This window comes from Notolepis coatsorum, assembly GCF_963971535.1.
Source record: "Notolepis coatsorum genome assembly, chromosome: 20".
NCBI classification, from domain to species: Eukaryota; Metazoa; Chordata; class Actinopteri; order Aulopiformes; family Paralepididae; genus Notolepis; species Notolepis coatsorum.
The window spans coordinates 5070463-5094085 of record NC_140184.1 but is presented as its reverse complement, the minus strand read 5'-3'; the positions used below and the strand labels follow the sequence as shown (position 1 = coordinate 5094085).

Below are 23623 nucleotides of genomic sequence, written 5' to 3'. Positions count from 1 at the left end.
TGGACCAGCTAAGCTGCTAAAGGCTAAACTAATGCTCCACCACGTTATGAGTTGGAAGAACATGTACAACATGTTAGGTCAGAAACTGGTGCGACTCTGTATAGAGAGAGAAATGTGCGTTTATTCAGCTCGTTACTAATAATGACTCTCTGTATAGAGAGAGAAATGTGCGTTTATTCAGCTCGTTACTAATAATGACCGAACATCTCAACTGTTGAGCGTTTCAGCCACTGTTTCGGCTTTACTTGAGAGGCTATGCTATGCTTCTAGGATGAAGTTGGGATGGAGGAGATAGCAGCAAACCGGTCTCGCCCACGCAGAGGGGAAAACATTCTATCCTCTGGACTGGATATTCCTTTATTGATCCCCTTGGGGAGATTCAGTCGTCATAGCAGTGGGGTGGGAGGTACAGGTATGGTCAGGGTAATTACTTACTTAAAGGCCAACTTGCATGTTGTATTTTTGTTCAATAAACAATGTGGACTAGGCCAACAGTGACTTTCATTAAAATAGGAAAAAAATAGTATTGAAATTGACCCAGTTTTAGCGTTTTTATCAAACATTTTGTCTGCCCAACACAATCACCAAGCACGTGGATATTTTAATCAATGGTTCATAACGTGCGCGTATAATCGAAATGATGAATGAATGAATGAGAACTTTATTTAACAGATTGCAGAATGGGTACAATACAGTACGGCTCAATACATACAATTGTTAAGGGGATGCAGACCTGAGAAAGACGTTTGTCTTGTTTCCATCAGGGTCCCCCATTTTCAATTCATATAGACATTTATGACATACACAACATACATGACATTTATGGCATAGGGACATATAGGTATTTAGTACTGATACATTTGTGACATAAACAGTATTCAAATATACAGTACTGTTACCCCTAGATCCTGACAGAGTATATACATATGATGGGGAGGGGACTGTACATTAGGAGGGGGTGGGTGGGTGGGAGAGAAATATACATACGGCGGGGAGGGAATATATACATGCGGTGGGGAGGAGACTGTCTATTAGGAGGTGGTGGGGGTTTTGGGCATTTACGGTGGCCAGTTTCGAATTGCAGCCTCCCGTAGGTGCTCTTTAAGAGCGGTTTTGAATGTGGGCAGGGATTCATGTCGTCACAACAGGTGCAGGGCACCAGGGGGCTCTGAGCTCTGGGAGTCACAGGCAGTAGTGGCAGGAACTGGAAGCAAGGAGCCTTCTTGTTACTTGTTACAGCAGGCAGAGAGCCTTGCTACTACTAGCCGAATGAAAATATCTGTTTCACCTAACAACACTATTGCTCCGTGATCATAGCCATCCATCTCTAAAGCTAACCACTATTTGTAAAAGCCACAACCACGTTACCATATTTGTAATAATGTAAATCATTGTCGTTGTACATATTGTGTATTAAGGCTGAGCCCGAACGTTCGAACGTTCGTTCGTTACGCTGACATTCGGACTTTAATTAATAGGTTCGAACGTTCGGTGAAAAAAAAATAAAGGATGCGCACGGGGTTGAGGTGATGTGAATGCGAGGCGCTCGGCTCAACCAGTATGGTCTGCCGGGCTGCAGCGGGATACTATTTCTCAACCAGAGCTCTATTTTGATTGACAGGCGATTCTGCCAATTACGTCACACCGCTTGCACCCGCCTCTGCTGTTACCACCAATCGGCAAGCCTCAACAGACTTACCGTAGCTACCGGGGAGCCGTAGTTAGCTCCCCGCCGAGGAAGTAATCGGTAACAAGGTTTCCGTAGGTGAACCTGCAGAAGGATCATTAATAAATACCAGCCTTTTTCGGCCATGGAGCGCGAGCTTCATGGCGGGAGGTGGTTGCGTTGGAAACAACAGCAGGCGCACGGTGGACAGACCCGTCCACCGTCTACCTCGGAACGGTGGTGTAGGGCGGACGGGCGGCAGGCGTGTTGGGAGCCCGGCCGTTCCGAGGTAGACGGTGGACGGGTCTGTTGAGCCGAGGCGTGCGCCTCTCCTCCCGGTTCCCCTCCCCGTCGTCCAAGAGTGAATACCTGTTATTGAACGTGTAACACTAACTATATAACGTTAATGCCACAAAACGAATGCATTTGTTTATCTAGCCCCTTACGTGACTGCAAGGGCTATTGTTTATCATACTTTGATTCAGTAGCTTGTTTATTTTCTTCTGAGTGCTTTGTTTAATTACATGTTTACATGAACAGCCACCACTGTAAACAACATGTTTTTCACCAATAGACTATGCAATGCCGCCCTCCGTAGGATCTATAATAATACAAAAAAAAAAAAAATTATTAAAAAAAATGAAAAAAAAATTTGTATTAAAAAAAAATTTATTAAAAATTTTAAAAAAACGAACGTTCGAACGTTCGTTCGATAAACCCTGGCGAACGTTCGAACCCTAAAAACAGGGTTCGGGCTCAGCCTTATTGTGTATACACCGTTAGAAGCTAACATAGCTTAGCTTGGTAGCTATTGTGCTAACAACATATCCCGACGTCCAGCTCGCTAGCCGGCATGAACGCCCGACCCAAAATGGTTCTCTCCTCTCTGTACACCCCCGTCCCCACAACACAAGTACCCTGCCAGGGAGCCCATGGACACGACAACAGCAGCAGCCATAAGGTGCTCGAGCCCCGTAACGCTAGTGGTACACGATAGCTATGAGCTAACTAACGCTACAAGCTCAAACACCCTACAACCACCACTATTGTCGCGTCCACAAGCTCCCCGGCAGAACACCTGCGAGGACAAAGGCACACAAAGAGGAGAGAACCACCCCAAATCGGGCACTCATTCCGGCCAACAAGCCAGACGCCGCAGCACGTTGTTAGCACAATAGTAGCCCACTCGGTGCATCACAGTCACTGACTGTGATGCACCGAGTGGGCCACCATTGATCAACATGCAGCAAGGTGTAGCTTGCATGATGCGTGTGCAGTGCTTTGCCACACAGGTCTGAGAAGAGGACCTGCACATGATTTTACTCGTTCCCCAAACTCCTCTACATGCCCCGATCTAAAATGGTTCACGACAGTAGACATAATGCTAACGTTAGCCAGCGCCATATATCCAGTAGTACTATGACCCGGACGGGCATAAGGCATACGTTTCCTGAAGTGACGTCACGGCCGTGCTAGCGTCTGATAAGCTTTTACATTTGCTCGTGCATGTTATTCGTGCATGGACCTTTTTAACCATTTCTGAGTGAAATTTCCGGCGTCAAATGGAAAAAAATAAATTAAATTAGATACCAATGATGTAAACTACCCATAATTGCAGAGTAGGGTTTAACCTGCAAGTTGGCCTTTAAAGGAAAACTCCAACATTTTGGGAAATTAGCTTATTTGACATCTTCCCTGGAGTTAGACAAGAAGATACATAGCTTTTTTGTCTCTGTGCGTGCATTTAGCTTTGGGAACAGTCGCTCCGTTAGCGTAGCTTAGCTTCATCACTGGAAGTGGGGGAGGACAGGAGCCTGACGTTCCCTTACAGTGTATACAGTCACCAAATACACTCCAAATACAATTCCAAAACGTTAATGTAAACATGTTGTGACTAGGGATGTCCTGATCACGTGATCGGGATTGGGGCCGATCACGTGATTTTCTGAAGATCGCGATCGGCAAAAAAATAAATAAAAAATCAGCATTTTTTTTTTTTTTTTTTTTTTTTATTCAACAAACATGACCATGTTCACGTCTTAAACTCATACTGAGGCCTTAGTTTTGGTTTTAAATTGCATATCATCATTCATTTATTTATTGTCACACAGAGCAGAAGACTTTTGCCAAAACAAACCAATAGTATCCAGCTGCAGAACGGCAGACCAGCCAAACTCTCAGACCCAAATTAAAAAATATATATATTTTTTTTATCCCAATTTCTCACATTACATTCATCCTGAATGTTGACGTTATCCAAGTGAAAAGTTAACTTCATTCAAGCGAGGCATTGCAATCCTTGACATAAATCATTTGATGTATAATTAAATCAAAGGAAATGCGTTTGGGTCTGAGAGTGTGGCTGGTCTGCCGTTCTGCAGCTGGATACTATTGGTTTGTTTTGGCAAAATTCTTCTGCTCTGTGTGACAATAAATAAATGAATGATGATATGCAATTTAAAACCAAAACTAAGGCCTCAGTATGAGTTTAAGACGTGAACATGGTCATGTTTGTTGAATTAAAAAAAAAAGCATTTTTTTTTGATCGGACCAGGAAAGATCGGTAGATACTCAAAATCACATGATCGGGATCGGATCGGGAGCAAAAAAACGTGATCAGGACATCCCCTAGTTGTGACCTGTGTATTTACCACGTGGAGAAATAAAAAATAATTGAATTAGACAATTACGTTTTCTAAGCAAATATACTCTGAACAACTACTAGGGCTGACCTTCGATTTTTTTTTGGCAATCGAAGCTTCGGGGCCGAGCTTCGATTTTAATTCGAAGCTTCGAATTAATTTTTTTTTATTAATTAAATATATATATATTTTTTTATATAATTTTTTTTTTTTATCTTATGTTGTGGGACTTGTACAGCACTTTGGTATACGTTGTTGTTTTTAAATGTGCTCTTTAAATAAAGTGGATTGGATTAATGAATTAAGTAGCCCCTTTCGTGACTGTGACGCAGCCAACAAGGTGGATCGCTGTTGTTGTTTGAACAACTTCAGATTTCATGGGAACTACCAATCCCCCAAATCAAGAATGTTTAAGATGAATGAAGTAAGATTTTGATTATTTGAAATATGGCCTGTGTAGACTAAACTATGCACAGAATTATGTCAGTCTACAAGGTCCGGATTCTACATGGTCCGGCAATGTCGACCTTGTAGACTCCACTACAGACCAATTATCAGTGAATGTTCATGCATTTTTAAGAAGGGCTACTTCCACAAAAAAACAAAGAACTCACCAAAACATCTCAGTAGCACCTTATCTAAATGTTCTATTTCATATATGGAGATTCATATTTATTTATGTATTGCATGCATTTCTACATTGTATTTCCTATTTTGTTTATTCATCCCAGTATCTTTCTTTCTTATGTGTGGAATTAGAAAGCAAACAAAATAAATGGACAAGAGAAAAATAAATCTCAATTTGGTCAGTATTGTCATTTGGACAAGCAAAGCCATTACTTTAAGTTGCAGGCAAGAAAGACAAGTCTGTCCACTGTCTCTGGTTTTAAAACTGCCCTGTTGCAGGTAAAAAAAAAAAAAATATATATACGATTTTTCGATTTTTTTTTATTTCGATATTCGATATTGATTATTAAAATATATCGCGATATTTATCGTTATCATTATATCGCCCAGCCCTAGTATGGGTGATATATAGATCAGAGGCAGAGCAGTTTGTATGGATAATAATAAACACTCACGCTGAAAATGGCGTCAGCCTCCTCTTACCATTGGGCGATGAGACTGGAGCAAAAAGATCCCAGTTATTTGATGGGGATCGAGTAGATCCATTTCCGGTTTGTATAATACTAATACACGCCCAAATCATGTAGATTATTGAGTTATGGCAGCAATCCATATCCACGGTGTGTGGCTAGAGTCCCGCGACGATATGCGAGTGGCCGGACGGATTTAGGAGACGCACCGATATCCAACCGGCCATTTCCGGTTTGGCAACTCGCCGATCATCCACCATGGGGCAGTATTGAAGCGTTGCAGAGTTGTGCCGAGTCCCACTGCATCAGACAAGGCTCCGTGAGGGAAATATGAATACCATGGAAAAAAATATGAAATATGATCACAATAACGTTGTACGCCGTGATCTGGCAGAATTAGCATGAACTTGAAACACGTCGTACAACGTGATTGGCGCAGGATGTGTTAAAGGAAAACTCCAACATTTTGGGAAATTAGCTTATTTAACATCTTCCCTGGAGTTAGACAAGAAGATACATACATTTTTTTTCTCTGTGCGTGCATTTAGCTTAGGGAACAGTCGCTCCGTTAGCGTAGCTTAGCTTCATCACTGGAAGTGGGGGGGTTTTAGAGCCTGACGTTCCCTTCAGTGCCCTACAGACACCAAATACACTCCAAATACAACTCCAAAATGTTCCTGTAAACATGTTGTGACCTGTGTATTTACCACGTGGAGAAATAAAAAAGAATTGAATTCGACAATTACGTTTTCTAAGCAGATATACTCTGAAATTCTTTTTGCCGAACGACTCCTCTCTGAGCGCAGTCAGTGATTTCTATGTGGAAGCCGTGTTTGTTTACATTCTCATTAGGGATGCACCGAATGGGAAATTCTTGGCCGAAACCGATACCGAAAATAGAAAACAGTTGGCCGAAAGCCGAAAGGCCGAAAATGATTCATAGAATATAATTTTTTTTACCAATGTTGTGGAACATTATGATTATGGAAAAATATATGATTATGGCAAAACTTAACTTAAATAATAAATAATCACTATTATGGGTCCATAAAACATTTATTCAGCACTTCTGAATGCATACAGTACATTAATTCCATCTTTTCTCTGGCTGCGCAGCGGACATCTGTGCTCTACTGAGCGCACCTTTCTAGTCCCCAGCTGAATGTGCTCGCTTGACTCGGCACAGTAGACGCGCGACAGACAGACAAGCGTCAATGTGAGAAACACAATCCCCCCCCTCTCGCTCTGAATAATATGCATATTAGATCACTCAGTGATTAACCGCGGCATAATAGTAAATAAGGATATAAAGCATGTTAAAAAAGACGCATTTATTGGACGCGTTGGGCAGTTTACATAGAAACAGCGCGACTCCCGACAGCGCGACATCATCACAACAACACGCAAATAATATGCATATTAGATCACTCGGTGATTAACCGCGGCATATAGCAAATAAGGATATAAAGCATGTTAAAGACTCATTTATTGGACGCGTTGCGCGCAGTTTACATAGAAACAGCGCGACTCCCGACAGCGCGACATCATCACAACAACACGCAAGGTTGTTAGGTTGTTTCTGTTTCGGTGACATATTTTCAGTGAAAAAACTCTTTCGGCCAAAAGCCGAAAGGCCATTTTTTGCCATTTTCGGCCGAAAACGTTCGGTGCCGAAATTTCGGTGCATCCCTAATTCTCATTCATTCAAAGGATCCGAACCGATTGAAGTTTATGGATACCATGACTTAAAAGCCTCCCCAATTTAGAAAACAGTAATCCAATGGCTGGTATTGATAATATACTACTAACTACTGCACAGTTAGTTCTCCAGCTGCTGGCAGCAGTCTGTGCCCCCGGTTGTGGAGCCTGATGGCCACCGGCATGAGGAACTGGCAGACGGTCACACAGACACACACGTTGTTGACCTAGTAATGTTAGTGCCAGCTTGCTTGCTGTGGCCTGGTGTTTTGAAAGCGCTCCAGTCCTTACCGAGCGGTGAGGAGGATCTGATGGTGATTCGGGCTTGTTCAGTAGTGTAGAGGTGAGGAGGATGTTCAGTAGTGGTAGAAATCTGTTATCCAACTGATATTGGATTATCTGTGGTGGTGACCATCCATGGCTGTTCTTTTATATTATTATTAGTGTTATATAGATATTAGCCCTTCATTAGCAAAAGCCAGAACTAACGTTACCTTAGCAGTGTTTCTCATCTGTTTCTGACATACATTATCCTAGTTTAGCTTGGTTTAGGAGTCCATGGTAAAGTTGTATTATTTACAGTTTACCAAACAATTATGTTTCAATCTTCTGTAGATGTCCACGATATTGCATTTAGTTGTATTTTCATTTAATTTTATGTACTTTCTGATGAGGACGTGGTCTTAGTTTTTCCAATGCGTCCCTGGAAACAACACTTGGAAGACAAAAACAACATCTGCCTGCATCAATAACCAATCATCATGTTTTGGCCATCAAATGAAATGCAATATCGTAGGCTTATATTCATAGATCAGAACTATAGCAGTGCATCTGTCTATATATACACCCATGTGTTTTTCAGTTCTTATGAAAATCTTCCTATCAGGATTTTCCTTCCTTTCCAATTTGTTAGCCTAGGAAAAGAGAGCTCAAGTTTCAAGTTTCTTTAATAGTTGTCATACAGAAGTACAGAATACTTTTATACAAAATGCTTCTTACTGTTACGCTCCAGAGACTGTGCAAGACAAGATAAGTATGAAATAAAATAACATAGTATAGCATGTAAATTAGAAGTAAAAAAAAATTAAGTCACAGTGTTCAGTATAGACATATGTACAGTAGGGATGGGTACCGAATTCGGTACTTTTGAGGCACCGAACCGAAACACGTCGGTACTACCGAGTATCGAATCAAGTAGGGCTGACCTTCGAAGCTTTTTTTGGCAATCGAAGCTTCGGGGCCGAGCTTCGATTTTAATTTGAAGCTTCGAGAAAAAAAAAAAATTGTTTAATTTTTTTTTAATATTTTTTTTTAATATTTTTTTTTTTTTATCTTATGTTGTGGGACTTGTACAGCACTTTCGTAAACGTTGTTGTTTTTAAATGTGCTCTATAAATAAAGTGGGTTGGATTAATTAATTAAGTAGCCCCTTTCGTGACTGACGCATCCAACAAGGTTTCACTCGGCTGTGTGATTTAATTCAAGGTGGATCGCTGTTGTCGTTTGAACAACTTCAGATTTCATGGGAACTACCAATCCCCCAAATCAAGAATGTTTAAGATGAATGAAGTAAGATTTTGATTATTTGAAATATGGCCTGTGTAGACTAAACTATGCACAGAATTATGTCAGTCTACAAGGTCCGGATTCTACATGGTCCGGCAATGTAGACCTTGTAGACTCCACTACAGACCAATTATCAGTGAATGTTCATGCATTTTTAAGAAGGGCAACTTCCACAAAAAAACAAAGAACTCACCAAAACATCTCAGTAGCACCTTATCTAAATGTTATATTTCATATATGGAGATTCATATTTATTTATGTATTGCATGCATTTCTACATTTTATTTCCTATTTTGTTTATTCATCCCAGTATCTTTCTTTCTTATGTGTGGAATTCTACAAGGTGCGCGCACACACACACACACACACACACCTACACACACACCTACACACACACACACACACACACACACACACACACACACACACACACACTTACATTTAGTCATTTAGCTGACGCTTTTATCCAAAGCGACTTACAAGTTCTGTACGACAAGACAGCAAGAAGGGTACAACTCTATCAGCTGAGTAACAATGTTCATCAAAGTGTTGCGTGTTACAGTGTAGGTTAGTTTATTAGGACAAGTGCATGACAGTAAGGTTAGTCACGGTTAGATTTTTTTTTTTTTTTTATCATTTCAGATAATGGTTGAAGAAGTGAGTCTTTAGTCGACGGCGAAAGATTGGACGGGATTCGGCTGTCCTAACTGGGATGGGTAGTTCACACACACACACACACACACACACACACACACACACACACACACACACACACACCTACACACACACACAAATCGAAGTAAAAAAAAAAGTTTGAAAAAAAAATTGTTTGATTTTTATTTTTTTTTTACTTCGATTTTCGAATCGAACGTTCGAAGCTTCGAAGCATTTAAGACAGCCCTAGAATCAAATTTAACTTTTTTCTTTTCATGTCAACGTTCACACGCACAATATATGCTTACCTAGGATTTGACTTGATTCAACAACAAAGCAGTCGGAGCAATGACGAGCCGAAAACTGTCGAAATTGTAGTTATTTGAAGTTTGGATTTTTTTTTACGACTGAGGTAGGTAAATTAAATTTCTTGAGACTAAAGTACCGAAAAAAGGTACCGTTGGGTACCGGTATCGATTCACAGGTACCGGTATCGGTTCAAATGTGAAAGGTACCCATCCCTAATGTACAGTGTTCGATGCAGAATAGACGTAACTGAGTTACCATATAATATACAATATACTATGCAGTGTACTAATATACAATACTATATAGTGCAAGGCAGAAATGGGATGAGGTGCAATTTAGGTACAATTTACAGTAGGTGTACGAGTTGTAGTGCAAATCCTTTATCAATAAATATAAAGTGTGGGGAGTGGGTGCTGCAGTGTGTTGTTTGTTTAAGTGAGTGTGTGGGTGTGTGTGCTGTGTGCATTTGATGGTTGTTGCATAGTGTTTATTGTTCGTTTAGCAGCCTGATGGCCTGGGGATAGAAGCTTCTTCTGAGTCTTTCTGTGCTCGCCTTAAGACTCCGGTATCGCTTGCCTGACCGCAGCAGTTCAAAGAGGCAGTTGTTCGGGTGGCTGGAGTTAGTTAGTTAGTTACCTGTATAGCTGGTTAAGGACTGATGGTTCTTGCTTGGCTTTCTGTGTTCCTGATGAATTTCAACTGAAAAGTTAGACCTTTGTTTGTTAGGATGAATGTACAATGTACTGATATTTCTTTCCTTACTTTCCCCCAAGATTGGTCTGAATATGACCACCCGTAGCCTCTCACACCTTGGTTTGAGAGAACTGTCTGTCTGTTTGGTGGACTGCATGAAACCGCCACAGCTGGACCAGGAGCAGAGCTGTTTGGAGGACTGCATGGAAACAAGTATGGAAATGTTGACTTTAATCTGTAAACATTATGACTTTATAAGTGTTGACTAGGGATGCACCGAAATTTCGGCCACCGAAAGTTTTCGGCCAAAAATTGCCAAAAATGGCAGAAAGAGTTTTTTCACCGAAAATATATCACCGAAACAGAAACAACCTGTAACCTAACGCGTGTTGTTGTGATGATGTCATAAAAATGCGGCTTCAGTCATTACATACGCAACGTGAGCTCTTCAGTCCTGCGTTCTGCAGCCTGTGATAACTCCTCTTGGGACTCAGGAGTCGCGCTGTTTCTATGTAAACTCTGCGCGCAACGCGTCCAATAAATGCGTCTTTAACATGCTTTATATCCGGTGCGGCTACGTGGCGCAGTGGGCAAGGCGCTCGCAACGAATTCTGGAGACTGGGCTCGAACAGGATGCTTCCTGTTCGAGCCCCGCTCTCCACATTGCTTTCAGTTTAGCTGGTCGTCCACAGTAATACACATTGGCCGTATTACGGGGAGGGAAACTGAAGGGTGGGGATCGGGCGTTGTGGACAGCGACTCCTACAGGTCGGTTGGTGCGCCTTTGAATTGAAAATGGGAGAAAAAGTGGATAAAAAAAAAAGCTTTATATCCTCGCCATTACTATATGCCCGTCGCGGTTAAAAACCTTAACTAACGTTAGCGTTAAGCTAGCTAACAACGCTTCAGTTCCTCTTTCACTCGTCTTTCTTAAGCTACGTCATCCCCCGCTAAGAGTCATGGGAGATGTAGTAAATACAAGTCCTTCCATGTAGGCTAGAATGCAGTGAATGACAGTAGTTCAAGTTTCTTTATTAGTTGTCATACAAAAATACTGAGTACTTTTATATAAAATGCTTACTGTAGCCACTACAGTAACATAATTAAGTCTGCTATAAGCTATTTTACCTCATGTGTGCAGATCTTTATGCAGTTTTAAAGTACCTTGGCTTTGTTCTGAATGCACTTGGTTGTAATTATCCTACAGAGAAAAGAAAATGCACTTGACTTTTATTAATATTATTTAAGTTAAGTTTTTCCATAATCATGTCTTTTGTCATAATCAGGTAGCTGAACAACTGGTCAACTGTTTCCTATTTTCGGTATCGGTTTCGGCCAAGAATTTCCCATTCGGTGCATCCCTAGTGTTGACTTTAACCTCTTAAGCCAGACTCTAAATTTGCCTAAAAGTACATACCCAAGTAAAAGGAAGATTGGTCCACTTCTACAAGGTACATTTGCATGTTCTTGGTATCTAGGGACATCTATGGACCTCAGGGAATGTATTCCCAGGTTCAGAAATATTGTGTCCGTTACTATGCTGAGTAAATTGTAATGAACCAAAGGAGAATATACATTATTTATAAAAATGTTTAATTCACTTTGAAGGTGAATAACACCATGCTAACATTGACCAGATTTGAAAAATTGCCAATGAGCTCATTCAGCACCTTCTTGAGATCAAGTGTACAACAAATCTAAGCAAATTAATAAAGGGCAGATGATTTACAGGGGGGTTTGTAGATACAGTACTGGATTTTCCCATCCGGACACATGCAATTTGAAATATGAATATAGAATATAGAATACCAGGGCCTAGGGCTGGGCGATATGGCAAAAAACGTTATCGTGATAAAATTATAAAATTATTTTCATATAACTATCGATAATTATCGTCGATATAATGTCTGTCAAGTTTAATTAACTTCTTATGCCCGGCGCCGATGGACGGGCTATTAATAGACTTGTTTTGCTGCTGCGAATGTCTCGAGTTGATGTCGTCATCAGTCCGCGCACGTTAGCAGTTAGCCGACAAGCGGTGTATCCCATGACAATGTACTAAATATGACCCTAAAATACTCTGTTCCGCCCCAATACATTGCAACGACGTCCACCCCCACACTACTATAACCGTGGCCTCAGAATTCACACCACACACCCACTCGGCACGTAAACTATAAAATAGCGCCGTGCAAGCTAATTATCCTAGCCAGCCTTGTTTACAAAGTACTAAATATCACCCTAAAATACTCTGTTCCGCCCCAATACATTGCAACGACGTCCACCGTATACCCCACACTACTCAGGGCTGTACGCTAAGCTTTTTCACTAGGGGCACACTTGCCCCTAAATGAGAAATTTAGGGGCAAAAAATATTTTTTAGGGGCAAATTTTTAAATAACAATTTTACCATTATTTATATAGATTGTTTTTGATTTAAAAAAAAAGAAAAAAAATTATTTTATATAATTTTTTTTTAAATAAAATATATATATTATATAATCATACTTGTAGTTGTATTATCTGCGAGACATCGCCACCACGCAACAAGTCTAAATGCTCGCTATATGCAACCAGCTCCACTGTCTGTGTGTACTCGAGTAGCCTCCAGCTACGGCCAGGATTCCCCGGAGCTGCAGCTGGACCCTATACTGTAGCCTCCAGCTACGGCCAGGATTCTCCGGCGCTGCAGCTGGACCCTATTGACTATATTCAGCGTTCCCTCAGCTCGAATACGCATCGACTCAGTGTTATAAGACATTGATATCAGGAGCTATCTGAACTATTTAGTTTAATGGGACGTTTCATTTTGAACAGTAAGCTAACGCCAGCTATCATGCACTACTAGACTTACTGGAGCATTTGTTGATAGCTATCAGTAGCTAGCCGGCTCACCGAGGTCCCAGTGTCTCACTAGACTAGTGTTTACAACAGCCACGGGTGCGGGAGGGAGGAGGAGCAGCAGACGCCGCAGCTCTCTCCGTGTGTCTGAGTTCAGTTCAGTTCGGCTCACTATAGGAGGTCGAACGCGTCGAAAATATGAAGCAATACTAACTTTAGTTTTCTTCATAGCTAAGTCAGCCAGTCTATCGGAGTGAGTGCTCAGTCGATTGTTCCCGCTGATCATGCCTGCTGAGTGCTCACTGCTCAGCTCGTGTGAGTGACGTCATCGCGTCATCACACGCCTTGGATAATTTAGGAGTGAAATGCGAATGCAAGGCTTGAAAGCACTACTCGCAAGCCCGCCCCCAGATAATATTTACCAATCGCAACGGCCAATTAAAGGGGCAATTCGCGACGATATCATCGCAGTGTACAGCCCTGCTACTATAACCGTGGCCTCAGAATTCACGCCACACACCCACTATAAACTATAAAATAGCGCCGTGCAAGCTAATTATCCTAGCCAGCCTTGTTTACAAAGTACTAAATATCACCCTAAAATACTCTGTTCCGCCCCAATACATTGCAACGACGTCCACCGTATACCCCACACTACTATAACCGTGGCCTCCGAATTCACGCCACACACCCACTCGGCACGTAAACTATAAAATAGCGCCGTGCAAGCTAATTATCCTAGCCAGCCTTGTTTACTACTTGAGTCCTACCCCTCTACCCAGAGGTGCAGCGCGGGTCTCCTTCCGCTGTCGGCCATCTCCTTCACTGATTGGTTGTTAGTGCGTGTGCTCATATCCAAGCTTGGAAAATCGATATATCGAAACTTTGCGACCACGTTTCATGTTTATTTCGAGGAAATAATTTATCGCGATAGTTATCGTTATCGTTTTATCGCCCAGCCCTACCAGGGCCCTCATTTATCAATAATAAGAGTCACTGAGTATAAATATCTTGGCCTGTGGCTTGACGAGAAATTAACATTTAAGTTCCATGTGGAAAATCTTGCCTCTAAACTGCGACAGCAAAAATTGGTTTCCTGTACAGAAACAGATCCAATTTTCCTCTATTTAGTAGAAAAAGAATTGTGGAATCAGTCTTCTTATCAGTTTTGGACTATGGTGATGTAATTTATAGGCATGCTGCGGCATCAACTCTTAAACCTCTGAATTCTGCATATCACTCAGCTCTCAGATTTATAACTGGTGACAGATATGATACTCACCATTGTGTCCTGTATGATAGGGTGGGTTGGCCTTCTCTTGCAGAAAGGCGCAACAAACACTGGTATTTATTTATTATTTATTATAAGCCCTTATTGGTAAACAACCTGTTTATATCTCCTCACTGTTAGATTGGAATATTGGAACCTATTCAACTCGATCGAATGACTGGATGGTTCTTAGGGTTCCTCAAATTTGTTCTGAGCTAGGGAAGTCAGCCTTTTCCTTTGATGCCTCTAACTCATGGAATGTCCTTCAACCCACGCTGAAATTGGAGGTTCTCCCTTCCCTTGGAATGTTTAAACGTATGATTTCAGACCATTGTGTGACTGACTACCTGTAACTGTTTTAGTTGATATTTTTAAATGATTTTGAAATGTTTTGAATTTTTTACTCTGGTGTTTAAATTTCTGTGAATATTGTTTTTATTATGTACTGTACAATCGTTGTTTCTGTAAATGAGGGAAACCTCAGATGCTTACGATTTTAAATAAAGGTTGAAATGAAATAGTCACGGAGGCATGTGATTCCAGGAATCGGACAATTAGGAACCGGATCCCAACGGGAACCGGTTTTCGATTCCAATCCCTAATTGTTACTGAGATTAGATATGAGATTTCTTATAGCTTGATATAACATTTGATCCATAAGGTGACACTTAAATCTGTCATAACCTGAGACTAAAGGGGCTTTAGTCCCGGACTAAATTTAAACCGACCTTAACCATAGCCATGATGTAACCACTCCTGCTCCAGAAACTGTTACTAACTGGTGCTTGAAACAAAGTGAACTGTAGACGACTCTGGACTTCACTGTGTTCTTAAACTATAAAACCCAGATACCATTATAAACATCTTGCATGGAAATTAAAGCTGAATAAAATCACAATCTCTCCTTCCTCTGACACTCTTCTCCATCCAGATATCTGTCCTGTCAGGCCTGGGAAGAAACCAAGAGGCTTTGATGGAAGAAAAGGTCTCTGCTGTGACCAGTGTGAGAAGAGCTTTAGTCGACTGGATAGTCTTAAATCACACCAGATAATTCACACAGGAGAGAAGCCCTACTCCTGTGACCAGTGTGAGAAGAGCTTTACTCGACTGTCTCATCTGAAATCACACCAAATAATTCACACAGGAGAGAAGCCCTTCTCCTGTGACCAGTGTGAGAAGAGCTTTAGTCAACTGAGTAATCTGAAAACACACCAGAGAATTCACACAGGAAAAAAGCCCTACTCCTGTGACCAGTGTGGACAGGGCTTTACTCGGCAACAGACTCTGCAAACACACCAGATAATTCACACAGGAGAGAAGCTCTACTTCTGTGACCAGTGTGAGAAGAGCTTTAGTCGACTGGATAGTCTGAAAAGACACCAGATAATTCACACAGGAGAGAAGCCACATCATTGTGGTCTGTGTGATAAGAGATTCAGTACATTAGGATATTTGAGAAAACATGAGAACATTCACTTGGGAGAGAAGATTCAGTGAAATGTCAAACCTGTCAATTCACCTGCACATTCTTAGATGAGAGAAACCCTGGGCCTAAAAGAAAAAATTTTTGTTTCCGGTTGCCGACCAACCCTGCCGATTTAGGTGCGACCCAATTTATTTTATGATTTTTTTTTTTAAAGAAATAAAAAAATAAAAATATATATATTTATTTTTTATTTTTTTTTACAATAAAGTGTCATAAAAATCTTTGTCAAACCTTTAGTATTATGGATATTAAACATGCTGGCAGAGTACATGCATCCATGTTGTTGTGAAAATGTTTATTAAATAAAGAAATTCCCTATCCATAGTCGCCGTGGGAAAGAATTAAATTAAATTAAATAAATTCCCTACCTACCCATGGCCTTAACTGACAACCAACAGGAAACAAACTATATATTTTTTTTTATGCCCTACTGCTCTAGCCAGTGTTAGAAGAGTTCCACTCATAATGAATGTGTGGCCCAGTGTTAAAAATGCTTCACTACGTCATTATTACAGCTATCAGTCCATCAACAATCATAAGAATAATAGTGGTAGTAATATTTGACCGTTCTTTTGAAATGAAAAACTACTACCAAGAACTTTTGACCTGCACAGAAGCCTCTGTGAGAGAAGCCGTACTAGCTAGGGATGGGTACCGAATTCGGTACTTTTAAAGGTACTTACCGAAACACGTCAGCGTCGTCGGTACTACCGAGTATCGATTCACGTGAGATACAAAAAAAAAATATTTGTTTACACTTTTTCTTTTTTTTTTTTTTTTTTTTTTTTTTAACCTTTTTTTTCGTGTCAACGTTCACACGCACAATATACGCTTACCTAAGATTTATATTTGTATATTTGAAGTTTGGATTTTTTTTTCACAACTGAGGTAGGTAGATTACATTTTTAGAGACTAAAGTACCGAAAAACGGTACCGTTGGGTACCGGTATCGATTCACAGGTACCGGTACAGTATCGGTTCAAATGTGAAAGGTACCCATAGTACTAGCACACAGTTTTCATTGACAACAACAGTTGTGTTTCTGTCGCTCTGAGGAGTGAGACAGACAGTGTGGATGTTCCTGGGACAATATGTCATTGGTATAAGAGTGAACACACATTGTGGGGTGACCAGCCAAAAGCCAAGATGGTTAACATCATTATTAGATGGACTTATATATTCTTATGTCGACTAATGTCACACATATTGTCAACATTCCTGGTATGACAAGTATTTTTTTTTTCTATTTTTCTTTTTCTACAAGAAGTGTTTATTTTAGTGTTCCATTTATTGTCTTTTTCTAGATGGTTTTTCTACCATCTAACTGCTTGTGGGTTTATGGGAATTGCAGAGCAACCTGTTGCACAAGTAACTAACTATTTTGTCATTGTGTTTATATTGACAGAGTAATGGCTGTAGTATTGATGAAACTATCAAAACGTTATAGGGTTGGAATCAATTCACTTTAAATTCAATCAATTAAAATCAACAAATTGTTTACTTTCTGATGTTGGAACATCTATTCATATGTACTTGTCATTAGGTTGGATAGTAAAACCTTTTCATGACAGAACTTAAAAATATTTAAAATAAAATATACATCTTGAATTAAAAAGTGAATTGATCCCAACTTTGAAACATTCTCATTAGAATGTATGATTAGCTAATAATATGGTTGAATTGTAAGCGTCAAGATAAGTGGGAAGGTGTGAATTGATCTCTTAGAAATAAACTGTTACTCAGAAGTATGAAAATTAAAGATTACATTTGAACCTACTTTGTATGAAAGGCTTCATCTTCTGAGTGCAACAATGATAATTTTTTGAAAATGTTCTGCTGTTGACTAGAAACACCTTCAAACAATATCTGAAATAATAAAGAAATAAAATATTGTACTACTACCTATCTTGCTATTATGTCTACTATATGCACTCGGAGTGTAACACTCAAGCTTGATATTATTTGACGAACAATGCCACTGCACTGACCCTTAGCTGCCACAGATGTACCTCCTGGTGACATGCTGTTCACAATCTAAGTCGCTTTGTTTGGATAAAAGCCTCAGCTAAATGACTAAACTGTAAAATGTGAGAATTCAAAACTTTATTGTCATTGTTTATTTATCCTGATGAGCCACTGAGAAATAAATCAAATAACCTTTTTTCTCCTTTTTTATAAACAAGCCCTTACAAGGTCAAACATGTACATTCAGTTGAAACGATTGCTCCAGGTAAAAAGTCAAGACCAAAAATACATGAAGCAAACGTAGAATCTAAAATCAGGTAAAAAGTATTTGGAAAATAGTGTTAAAACGGTTCAACCTTGAATTCTTGTCAGAAGGGTTGTCTTAGAAATTACATTGAATAAACATTTAATAACAGCCACAGTTTAATGAAAGGTTATTGAACAGTATAAGGATTACAGTATGTTTTCAGAACTGAAATGTCAAGATATTTTATTGGAAATAAAAAAAAATTAAAGTATCACACATTTTTAAAAATGTACAGCTTTCCCCCCCCCCCCCCCCCCTGTTTTTTTTTTTTTTTTTTTTTTTTTATAAACAAACACAGTTAAACAATTAAATAAAAAAGATAACAGACAAACAGAAGGATAAACCCACCCATCCTCAGAGAAGTGCTTTAGGTGATTATTTACCAATTATTCCACGATTCTTGCTAGACAGGACAGTTTGGTCCATAGTTATTTAGGTCACATCTACCTCCACCTTCATGTAATGGAGATACATGATCTGTATATATATATTTATAAACTGACTTCAGGAACCTTTACTCTGAAACTAGAGATATGGGGCATTAAGAGAGTTGTATCTATGTACATTGCTGAGACATTTTCACAAATAAAATCTGGGACCAAGTTTTGCAGGATGTCCAGATTGGTTTTTATTATATTGTTTTGTCAATCTGAAGAAGCAATTACAAAACTAAAATCCGTTTCATCCTGAAACCTGGTTTCATGATAACTCCCCAGCTGCTGCTCTGACTGTATACCTGTCTATAATATATTTAGAGCGACCTGAAGGGAGATGGGGAGGTGTGATTTATGTATTTATAATTTTTTTGTCTACTTTTTCTCCCCATTTTTAAATTTTTCTCCCATCCCCAATTTCGTATTGTCCAATTCTACCCTCCCCTGTCTCGAACGTTGTTAGACCATGCCTCCCACAAGCCGGCTGCAATGTGGACGAAGCCTTGCATCCAGGGGTGCAGTCGTAATATCAGAACTGCCTGGACGCCACGTGCTCCCGTGCACGCGCATACATGTTCCCTCGCGTGCGCACAGAACGTGCGCTCTCTCTCTCTTCTTTTGGATTGAAAATACGTGGATTATGGCTTGTTCAATATCGTCTATGTTTGAATGAATGAATGAATGAATGAGAACTTTATTAACAGATTGCAGAATGGGTACAATACAGTACGGCTCAATACACACAATTGTTAAGGGGATGCAGACCAGAGAAAGACGTTTGTCTTGTTTACATCAGGGTCCCAGATTTTCGATTCATATCGATAGTTTAATAGCTAGCCTTGGCTCGTTTAACAATATGCAAAATATGTGTACAGCCCTGTACTCATACTGAAGTTATTCTTGGTATATAATAGGTCTGATTGTGTAACGAATCGATTCCACGTCGCGCTGTGTGTGAGAGAGAGAGGGAGAGATCTGCGTGTTTGGAGACGGAGCGAGTTTTGTTTCTAACTTTTCTATTTATATATTGTGTTTCAAGTTGTGATTGTGAATTAGACTATACTTTATTTGACTGGTTGTGTGTTGTTGTAGTAACAGCTGAGCGACTCGTTCATAAGAGCCGATTCATTGCCGTGAGCGTGAGTCGAATCGCTCACGTCTTGCCATGAGTCGGTTGCGTGGTACTGTACATGTTTGCAAAATGTTTGGTATAGCGCCCCTAGTGGCGAAGCATCGACGGGCCGCCACTGCGCCTGAGTCTCCTGAACACGGCGCGACCCATTGCTAATCGATCAGAACTAAATCGGCCGAGCTAAAGTCAGCGCCTGCTCCCCATACGCATGCGCAGATTGCCAACGGAATCTGAACGCCGCGCGATTGAATGTGGAATGTTCCATCAGAGGGGGGAGCTTCGGTGGCCAGTGTCCTTTCAGCCGAACAGGATAATGGAGAAATTATCCCACTCAATGGCCAGGCGCGTCTTATGGCGACATCTACAACTAGTCTCCAGGTATACTAATGTTTATATTTAAGTGCAGTGGTCTATAGCCGCTCACACTACCACCACAAGCTCCCCCCTCTGATGGAACATTCAACATTCAATCGCGCGCCGTTCAGACTCCGTTGGCAATCTGCGCATGCGTATGGGGAGTAGGTGCTCGGCCGATTTACAATTTGAGGCGTGTTCGAGATTGATTTTGGCTCGCTCGAAAATAGACGAGAGTAGCCGAGTGCAGCCGGGGGAGGAGTCAGAACGACACTTCAGATTTCACGAGAGCCTCTCGTCTAGTCTCGGCAGATACGCTTTCACGTCACCACACACACATTACACACCTGTCCAGCTCATTATAATGCGACGGCCGTGTGCAAAATTAGATCAGATTCAAATGTACAGCACACCATATACTGCTATAGTGGAATATCTTCTTCTTTCGTGTAACGTCAGAGGTCCAACTCTGTATCTTGTAGCCATGCCCTTAACTCTGGTCCCACATCAAAGAGGCTGGCTTCCGAGGGTGGTTTGTATAGGGGGCAGATGGTCAGGATGTGGTCAACAGTCTGCTCAGGGTCTCCACACTCACATGCAGCGCTGTCTGCCAGGCCCCACTTCTTTAATGATGCTTTAAAGCGACCAACCCCAGATCTTAAATGGTTCAGCAGAACCCATTGCCGGATAACACATAACGTTATTTGAGGAAGCTCTTGGTACCCAAACTCCTGTATCCAATAATAATAATAATAATAAATATATCTGATAGACGGGTACGCGGGACCCGTACTGTAATAAAGTTTTCAATCAATCAATCAATCAAACGTCTCATAACTCCCTGGCTGTCACGTGGCTGGTGACTGACAACTTTTCTGAGCCAATAGGTGCTTTGCGCGACCATAGCAAGTCGCTTCCCAGCCGGGAGGCGTCTATGCCTTCTACAACGCTGTTCGGTTTCCGCGTTGCCGTTTTGCGCTCTGATTGGCCGAGCGCGCGCACGCGCATGAGCCGCGATGCGGCCCTCCGCCGTGCTGCGATAAGGCTTTCGCCAGGGGGGAGAGGGGCGCCGCGAGCTGCATCGCTGCGCTCATCAACGACCCTCCGTGCTCCGGCTTTCAACAGCGGGGAGAGTATTATGGGGCTTATGCTGCGAAGCAGTAACACACATAGTTGCAATGCATCTGTCAGTTGTACTTAACTATGTGTTCACTGTTGTGTTACTGCTTCGCGGCATAAGCCCCATAATACTCTCCCCGCTGTCGAAAGCCGGAGCACGGAGGGTCGTTGATGAGCGCAGCGATGCCTCTCACGGCGCCCCTCTCCCCGCTGGCGAAAGCCTTATTGCAGCACGGCCGAGTCGCGCGCCAGGCAGCAATACTAAGCTCCAGTTAACCTAATTTATACCGTAAGCCATCATTAAAAAAATATACCGTTAACTGGAATATGTTGTTTCTTTACACATATGTTGGATTATGTAATTGGTTTGTCATGACAAACCAATAAAAAATCGCCGACTCTGGCTTCATCGCCGCCCCTCAGCCGTGCTGCGATCATACTAAATGTCCCTATGCCATAAATGTCATGTATGTTGTGTATGTCATAAATGTCAATATGAATTGAAAATGGGGGACCCTGATGTAAACAAGACAAACGTCTTTCTCTGGTCTGCATCCCCTTAACAAGTGTGTGTATTGAGCCGTACTGTATTGTACCCATTCTGCAATCTGTTAAATAAAGTTTTCATTCATTCATCCCTATCTCTCTGCACTACTCTTTTTTACAGGTTTGTGTGTTTCAGTTTGTGGTGTAATCCTGTGGAATGGTTTATAATCTAAGCAACAACATTGTACAGTTCAGAAATAGGTATAGGAAAACTCATTGATGAGCACAAAAACAAGGAGCTCTAAAATGCCTAATTTATATATATATATATATATATATATATATATATATATATATATATATATATATATATATATATATATATATATATATATATATATATATATATATATGAATGAATGAAGTTTATTTTTCGGTCTTGTTTACAGACAAATCAAACACACCCATGTGGACTTAACAAAAATCACTACAAGGCAAGCTCACACACCAAAATCAACGACGCCTATCCTACAAATTCTTTAATTAACACTTTAATCGCCGATGACGTGTTTAGACGTCATTCCTCGCCATGCTCATTCTGCCGAAGACGCCGTAACTCGTCTTTGATATCAATAATTCAAAAATCTGTGATCGAAATCATATTTCTCCTCCGGAGACATGAGATGTACTGGTGAGCTCCACTCAACTGTCTAACGGTTCAAGAGCGCCATCTGGTGGCCGATCGGCACTCGCGATCGGTAGCCGGACTCCATCTCAACACACTGGATAATCAATCGCTCGCCCTAACTCAATAAACAATGTTATTTGGACATATATAGTATTATACAACCTGGAAATGGTTCATCAGGATCAACATCCCATAATCGAAAACTGTCTACTCCACGCTGATCGTCCAACGGCGCGAGGAACATACGGTAAGATCCAGCGTTATTTTCTAACGTATTCTATACTAACTGATCTGATGATCATATGACCCACACTAGATGAATGGTATAACGTTGCCCACGGAATTATAAACGCCCCCTCGCCCATCCGGTCAATATCAGATGATATGTAGTAACTTCTAGAAGTACCTCCAGTTGAAATTTTTCATCTGGCAACGATCCAAACTGTATTTGATCATCAATATAATGCATTTGGAGCTATAAATCAAGTTCTGGAGAAAGCTGCAGAAAACGATAAAAACATACTTATACTTTAGACCATATTTTAGTATGAATATGTGAATGAAAAAGTATATCGTTGCTACACCCTAAACAATGGATATAGGACATTGAATGGGCCATAATAATGGCAATTTAGCAATAGAATTTAAAAAGTTATAGCCCTGCAAAGAAGGGGAACTTCTCCATAGACAAATAGAGCTGGCTAGGGATGGTAAATTATGAATTTTAACCATGGCGATCAAAGTGTTAATCTAATCTAAATGTTTTATTTTTTATTGATGTTTATTTTGTTTGTTATTTTAGGTTTGTAAGATATTTTGGTGTATGATATTGTGAGGAAGGGGCAGGACTAGGAGGACTAGAATTTGCTTCCTTCTGCTCCTTCTCAAACTCATTTGTTTATCATTTAATGAAGACGTTATATTTATAATAAATATATTAGGAGGACTGTGTGTAACTAGGAGCATATTATAAATATGTGTGTATTATTCATTCACTGATATCATTCACTGATTTATGCATCTATTTCCTTTCATTCAGAGACTTATCACTGCTGTTGACCGGCCAGGTTTGATGGCGGCTCCGGTCAAGGCGAAAGAAAATCGAGGGCGAAAGATAATTGGAAGTCATGTCCAGCCAAAAAGCAAGCGCCGTATGGTGAAAATAAAGGCTGTAAGTACCAGGCTGCCTAAACGACAGGATGACAAGGAGAAACCC

General features: G+C 40.7%; 1 long non-coding RNA gene across 1 annotated transcript; it reads left to right on the top strand.

Annotated features, from left to right (window-relative positions):
• Positions 1-280: 280 nt before the first annotated feature.
• On the top strand, positions 281-16148 carry LOC311246933. The gene is made up of 3 exons (XR_014620820.1): positions 281-412; positions 10406-10538; positions 15368-16148. It is a non-coding gene; the product is annotated as an uncharacterized lncRNA (long non-coding RNA).
• Positions 16149-23623: the final 7475 nt, after the last annotated feature.